The 7,243-nt window shown below is 51.6% G+C and overlaps 1 protein-coding gene across 2 annotated transcripts in view; it reads right to left on the minus strand.

Moving 5' to 3' along the window:
- The window catches only part of NEK11 (NIMA related kinase 11), a 92,157-nt gene that overhangs the window by 32,582 nt on the left and 52,332 nt on the right, over positions 1-7,243 (minus strand). The gene's annotated exons all lie outside the window — the stretch shown is intronic.

Here is a 7,243-nt window from a genome sequence, read left to right on the forward strand (position 1 = left end):
AGGGAAAGAACATTTATTGAGGAAATCTCTCTTTAAATGTACGTTTTCCAGTGCTGTTAGCAGAACTACCAAACGCTCAGAACAGGCAGGCAGTGGGCAGACGGTGGCAGGCCGGGGACAGAGGGCTACAGCCTGGAGGTCAGCACGGGGCTGCCCGCATTGCCAAGTAAGGTCCGTGGGAATACGGCCTCAGCTCCAATCACCCCTGGTCTAGAGCTTCGGCAGCGGAATGGGGTAGGCGGGTCAGGGATGGTATGTCCCAAGCCCTAAATATTCACCATCAACCATTCAGAAGGTGTGTCGACCCTTGATTTCAACAACAAACAGCTGCTGCTCAGCTGGGCCAGCCCGGCCCAGGCCGGGGGCTCAGAGCAGCCTCTCATGCAAATCCCGATGTTCCCAAGGTTTCTCTCCAGGAAATGCCGGGACACTGCCTCACGAGGTCCAGAATGCCCAGCATTTTCCCCGAAGAAAGCAATGTTGCCAAGCTTGTCCTGGTTCTACGATCCAGTCTACGGAGGGAGGAACCATTTACTACCTGATCCATCGTCAAGTCTTGCTCCCCTTATGACGGACTCAGCCAATCAATGGAAAGCCTTGACAATGATGTAATCTCCCCTCCCCATTCATGACTTTGACCTTTAAAAACCACCCTGAATTGGGTTAAGATCTATGTGTACATTGTTCAAGGCAACTTGGATACTGTGGCAGCGGTCAGTCCTCAGCTGTGGCCCAGGTGGATCCTTTGACTTGACTTTGGTTCAGCACTTCCCTTGGAGCAACGAAGGCTGCCACGGGAGAGCCAGGTTGGCGTGTGCATCGCGCTCAGAGGAGGTGCACACCTGGTTTGCTCTGACTTCGATCGGGTCTCTACTAAAACGCTACCTCTGGGGCAGGACCACGCACGAGCAATAGGACGAACAAATGTAACGCAGACACGTGTGAAACTCTTGCCCGTGAAAAGACCGAGAACTTCGGAATGGACCAGCGCCCCAGGTACACCGCCCGCATCTCTAAATCCCGTACCCCTCCTGGGGTAACCTGCTCTTCACTCTAGAGATAACCGTATCTTAACTTCTGCAGTAACCACTCCTTGCTTTTCTTTATAGTTTCCAAACTACGTAATTCCTAGTGATCACGTGTGATTTATTTCATCCGGATGGTTATATAAAAGGAATCATTCCTAAGAGACTTCTGGGTCTTGCTTCTTGTCGTGTTTGAAGGCTCGTCTACACGGCGCAGGGGGCTGACGTGCACTTGTTCCCATTGCTACGCGGCATCCCATCATACAGACACGGTGCAGCTCCCCTGCCGTGACGGGAATAAGCATGCACGCTGTTTCGGGTGTGACACTATCACGTCATCCTCGTGGGCGTCACCCGCTGTGTCCATGCACGCGCCTCTCCAGAGAAAGCACTCGGGAGGGAGACCGGTGAGCCCCAGGCAGGTGCGCTCCTGGGCGATGCCTGAGCTGACTTTCAAAGGCACAGCTTTTTACACTCCCACCAGTAGGACCTGCCATCTGTCCCTGGTTTTGTCAGACTTAAGCATTCAGAGTCGGGTATGCCGGTATCTCAGTGAGAACCTAAATCTCATGGCCTTCCTTTCCTCTACGAATGACAGCTTGGAAGCTCTTTCTTCCAGCACCTTCCTTCACCGTTACAACGTGAGGTCAGCTGCTAGTCTCTCTTCTCTTCAAGTTATTTCTTGGTTTGTCTCTCTGGATTCTCTTAAGAATTTCTACATCTTGGAGGGACCAGCGGGTGGCATAATGGTTATGTCACTGAACTCCCATATACTCAACCACAGTTTGAGTCCCGGACCTGGTGGCTTAAAACTCATGCAGGGTGCATGTGCGTGCATGCCCACAATCCTGAGAGGACACTGGAGAAGGAATTGCACCCCTGGGGGGTGATTTCGCGCTTTCTATCTGTCCCTCTGGCGAGTGCATGTGCCCTGGTTGTCTGAAGTTTTAATAAGAGGCATCGAGTTGTAAGCTTCTTTTTATTTTCCTACTTGGCAACTGTGGCTCTCTTGGCTCTATGGAATACCAATCACCAGCTCTAGAAATTCTCATCTTTTCTTTCTTTCCTTCCTGGGACTGCAGCTAAATGCTTTCACGTCTCCCTGTCCCCCACGTCTGTGGCCCTTTCTCCTGTAAGCCCCGCCTCTTTGTCTCCCTGCGTTGGAACGTCCGACCTTCCTCCAGGTCAGGAGTCTCTGCTTCCGCGCTGTCTAGACTGCTACTCATTATTAAGGTCTTACTTGTAATAGTTTGTGTTTTTTCACTACTACATGTTCTATTTGGTCCAGCTTTTGCCTGCGCATTTATCTAAATGGAGGAAGCATTACGATTTTATAGCCTCTGTCAGATGGCCCCCGTATCTCAGGGCCTGGGAGTCTGATCTGTGCACAGCCCTGGGAAGAGCAGCCTAGTCAGGCTCGCAAAGGCTTTGGGATTACTCAGTCTATCGCATCAGAGGTAAAATCACACGGTATTTTATTTATTGTATTTTATTTCTATTTGTGCTCTTAAAATTAATTCTCTAACTTATCCTCCAGTGTATTACACTTATGAGATCAGGGACTGTTTTTAACCACTGTATTTTCAATATTCAGATGGTACTTTACATACGATCTTTTTAGAAATATCTGAGGGACCAGCAGCGGGCATAATGGCTACATCGCTGAACTCCCATGTGGTCAGCTTAAAACTCATGCTGCACACGTGTGCGTGCGTGGCCAAAATCCCAAGAAAAGAATAGAGGAGAAGGGATTACGGCCTGGCCATCCCCCCAAGGGGGTGATTTCTCACTGTCTCTCTGTCTCTGCTTCTCCGGTGATGCACACGCCCTATAGCAAAAAAGTTCTCTCTCGAAAAAATAATAATAATTTTACATCTTTTTTATCTTCCCAAGTAGAAATTAAAACAGGAACAGATTAATTTAAGAAAATAACTGGTGAAACTGAAGTAGAGAGGCCCACACGTAACTTATCGGTGCTGACATAGACGACCCATTCGAAGACGTGCTCTGGAATCCCGCGCCACCAGAAACGGAGTGCATCTCACTACCACTCTGCTTCTGAGCGTCCGCGGGCTTCATTCCCGAGAAAATCAGCCTCTCTGATGTGCTGGTGGCATTTGCTGATGCCACAGTTCTCTAAGGACTTTTTTCTGAAAAGCTGAAGAGCAACGCAAAATAATTCATTAGACAACGCGCATCTCATTGAGGTCTCCTCGGTAGCGAGACCGTGCGGCACCGGTGCTGGGTCTGAGCGTTTGGGTGACTGATTTAGACGCCCCACCTTTGGGAGGAATGTGTAGTAAATGAACATACTTCACCACACAATTACCCCACAGGGGGCCCCGCAGACAATCTCGCCTCTGCCTACGGGAGACAGAAAACGACGTCGATCACAGCACGGGAGCGCATCGCCGCAGCAGGGCCGCGGGCCTGTGTGACTGTCGCGGCAACACGAGTGGCATTAATGCGCTCGGTAATGCCACACTCGGAATTCAAACAGAGTCCGCGTGCGTTTACCTCACAGCACCCGACTCACGGACAGGCTCCTGCTGCTTCATCACCGCTCTGCCCGTTTACGAGAAGTTGTTTAACAGGGCGGTGCAAACTGAGACGCTACTCACGCTGTCCTGGAATGCCCAGCGCTGGCTCGCTCCGCGTCTCAGTGCAGGCCTAGCACAGCAGTCCTCAGTAGCCCAGCCACCCAGTGGGTTCCCCAGATGCCTCCGAGGAGTCCCAAGCCAAACGATTTCACAGCGATATTAATAACCGTTTGCCTCTGCACTGCCGTCCTCACATGAACAGAGGGGGTTTTGCAGAGACCGCGTTGCACGTAGTGCCACGACAGCAAATGCCAAGCCGACCGGAGGGTCCAGCTGCCTCGCTCAGGCCGGCATGTGGGAAATTCTTAAACGTGAAACGCCACTGCGATCAGGAGGTCGTTATTTTGGAACATACAGTTAACGCTCGTGTAAAAACGCCACTCTATCAGGGTAACAGCTTATGCTATTATTATTACTATTGTTTAGGATTATGCTATAGAGCATGTGTGTGCGCCAGAGAAAGACAGGGAGAGGAAAGGTGAGAAATCCCCGGGGATGGCCGCGCTACAGTCCCTTCTCCTCCCGGGATTCGGGGAGCACGCGCACACACACCCTCTGCAATGTTCAAACCTCTGGGTCCCAGACTCGGACTACGGTCAACCACGTGGGAGTGCAGCGCCAACACCACGATGCCACCTGCTGGCTGTGGGGCTTATATTCCTTGTAAGTGAATATTTAGAGCTTTCTCAGTTTTACTTTCTGATACAGTACCTATCAGGAGATTGAACCACATAAACGGAAGCTCTTTAGTGTCCTGGCCAATTCTTAGGAGCATATGTCCTAGGAGCAGAAAGTGGAGACTGCTCACTGGCAGTGCACCCCATGGCTGCGGACAGCGTCTGCAGAGAACACACCACCTCAATGACGTCACTAAGGTGAACCCCGACAGTGGAGAGCTCGTCGATACCCCGTACCCCATGTAATGCACTGGGAAGGGCCCAGCACTTCTTCTGTGACAGTCCCGGCCGGGGCACGTGGTCACTGCTCAAGTGTCAGGTCAGAGCAGCCGTGAGGAGACCGTGGGGGTGCGACGCTGGAGTACGCCGTGCCTGGACTGGGTTCTAGGAGCAGGAAAAGGACATTAGGAAGACACTGGGGAAACCCACGCGGTGCTTGTGGTTGAGGCAGCGGTACTTGGCGGCCTCCTCTTCCGGTTTCTGGTAACTATGCCATGGATGAGAGAGCATTAGGGCAGGCGGGGTGAAGGGTCTACAGAGACCCACCACAGCTATTTTTATGGGGGGGACTTTTCTGTAAGTATAAAATGATTTCAAACTAAAAAGGTAAGAAATAAATTAATTGGGACCAGCAGTTGGTGTAATGGCTATGTCACTGGACTCCCACAGAGTCGACCACGGTTTGAGTCCCAGACCTGGTGGCTTAAACTCACACCAGGCGTGTGTGCATCCAAGATCCCTAGAGGAGAATGGAGAAGGGGCTGAGGCGTGGCCATCCCCCCGGGCGGTGATTTCTTACTTTCTGTCTCTCTGTCACTCCGGTGAGCACACGCACCCTTACAAAAATATCTCTCTCTAAAAAAAAAAGCTCTTCTAAGTCAGAGTCTAAGACAACAGAGGCTGTGATGTTTGTATTTTTAAAATCTCCATAAGGGGTTCTGCTAAGCAGCCAGTTGTAAACACAGATTCAGAACACACTCCAGCCATGTTTCCTGAGGAGCCAGGCTCCCACTGCTAATCTGAACGGCCTCTCACTGGCCAAGGGCAACGCTGGGCCTCGGGCCTTCGGAGGGCCGTATCCAACCTGCCTTCCCTTAGAGCAAGCAGTCCACACCTCCTGCCCCTCGCTAAGGCGAGTCCTAGCAGCCCAGCACAGAACCAGCTGGGCTCTACTGCACGGCCGGCTGAGGCCATCTGCGAGGCCCAGGTTCAACTCCCCGGCACTCCCGGGTCAGGTGTGGGCACCGCCTGTAGACTTAGCTGCTTGGGAGGCTGAGGCAGGGGGATTGTGACATGTGAGACCCTGTCTAAGCAACACACAGCACACACACACACGGCATCACAGGTATGACCCACTGAGAGCAAGGCAACATTGCCCCTCCAGCCACCATCCCGTCCTGTTCTCTCCATTCAAATGTAGGCGTGAGAACAAGAGTAATATTACGAGGGTGCTCTAGAGTCGCTGCAATAAGCTTTTATTTTAGGGAGATCCTTACACACCAGAAAATGTGGGCAGACTTCTAGCTGTTACAACCTATGGTGGTCCACAAAAGGGGAAGACACTGTCTTGAACAACCACTGCCTATCACTTCTAGGGCATGAGGGCAGGCCCTGCTTACTATAAACCTGACCTGCCTGTCTGAGCAGATCTGCACGCACAGACATCGGGTGTGGCCCGGGAGCACGGACTCCCCCGCCCAGAAGCCCACGCCTAGGGAAAGGGTCTGTTGCAGTTTTTCAGATTCTAATTAAAGGGGAAGACAGAAGGCACTCAAAGCTCCTGTCTAAAGCCAGGAGCTCACTCACTCGCGCAGCCTCGGGGGGACGGGGAGCAGACCCCGCGTCGGGTCACTTGATTTCATTAGGACCCGGCACGAGAGTCAAACTGCAGGGTTACTGAGTGTTCTCACCGCAAACACATGCAAGCTGCATTTTTAATATTTTTTGAGAAGTTTTTGCTACAGGGCGCGTACGTTCGCCAGAAAGACAGAAAGACAGATAGTAAGAAATCACCCCCCAGGGAGGATGGCCATGCCACAGTCCTTTCTCCTCTATTCTCCTCTTGGGATCTTGGGCACGCACACACACGTGCCCACCGTGGTTTAAGCCACCGGGTCCAGGACTTGAACCACAGTTGATTACATGGGAGTTCAGCAACATAGCCATTACGCCAACTGCTGGTCCCGCAAGCTGTATTTTAATCTACTGAGTTTGACCTAAATCCCAAGTAGGACTATAAGTGGGAAAACTGGTGTATATTCTTGTGTTTATGTTCTTCAGCAACACACACACACACACTCACACACACTCACGCACACTCACACACACATACACACACTCACTCTCACACATACACTCACTCATGCATACACTCACACACACACTCACTCACACACACATACACACACACACTCTCTTTCACACACACTCTCACTCTCACACACACATACACACACACACACTCTCTCTCACACACACACATACACACACACACTCTCTTTCACACACACTCTCACTCTCACACACACATACACACACACTCTCACACACACATACACACACACACACTCTCTCTCACACACACACATACACACACTCTCTCTCTCTCCCTCTCACACACACACACATTTAAACTGTACTTAGAGAAAACAGTTGGGCCTTGTAGCTGCCAGTGTCTGAGCTCCGCGTGGTGATAAGGAGTGCCTCCTAGGACAGGCTTCGGGCCGGCCTCGTAAGGAGGGTGACCCCGCGGGCTGACTGCCGTTCCCATCCTGGCCTCAGGCAGCTGGAAAACACGCCCAGAGCATTGCAGCATGGAGCAATGAGGAGGACTGCGGCATGACCACGCTCCCCGCGGTGGGAGGGGTAGCTCCGTCTCATGAGTACACGTGCCCCCAGCAAAAAAAATAATCAGAAAGTTCTATGAGTTTTAAAAGGGAAC

This window comes from Tupaia chinensis, unplaced genomic scaffold (genome assembly GCF_000334495.1).
Source record: "Tupaia chinensis unplaced genomic scaffold, TupChi_1.0 Scaffold000601_1, whole genome shotgun sequence".
NCBI classification, from domain to species: Eukaryota; Metazoa; Chordata; class Mammalia; order Scandentia; family Tupaiidae; genus Tupaia; species Tupaia belangeri.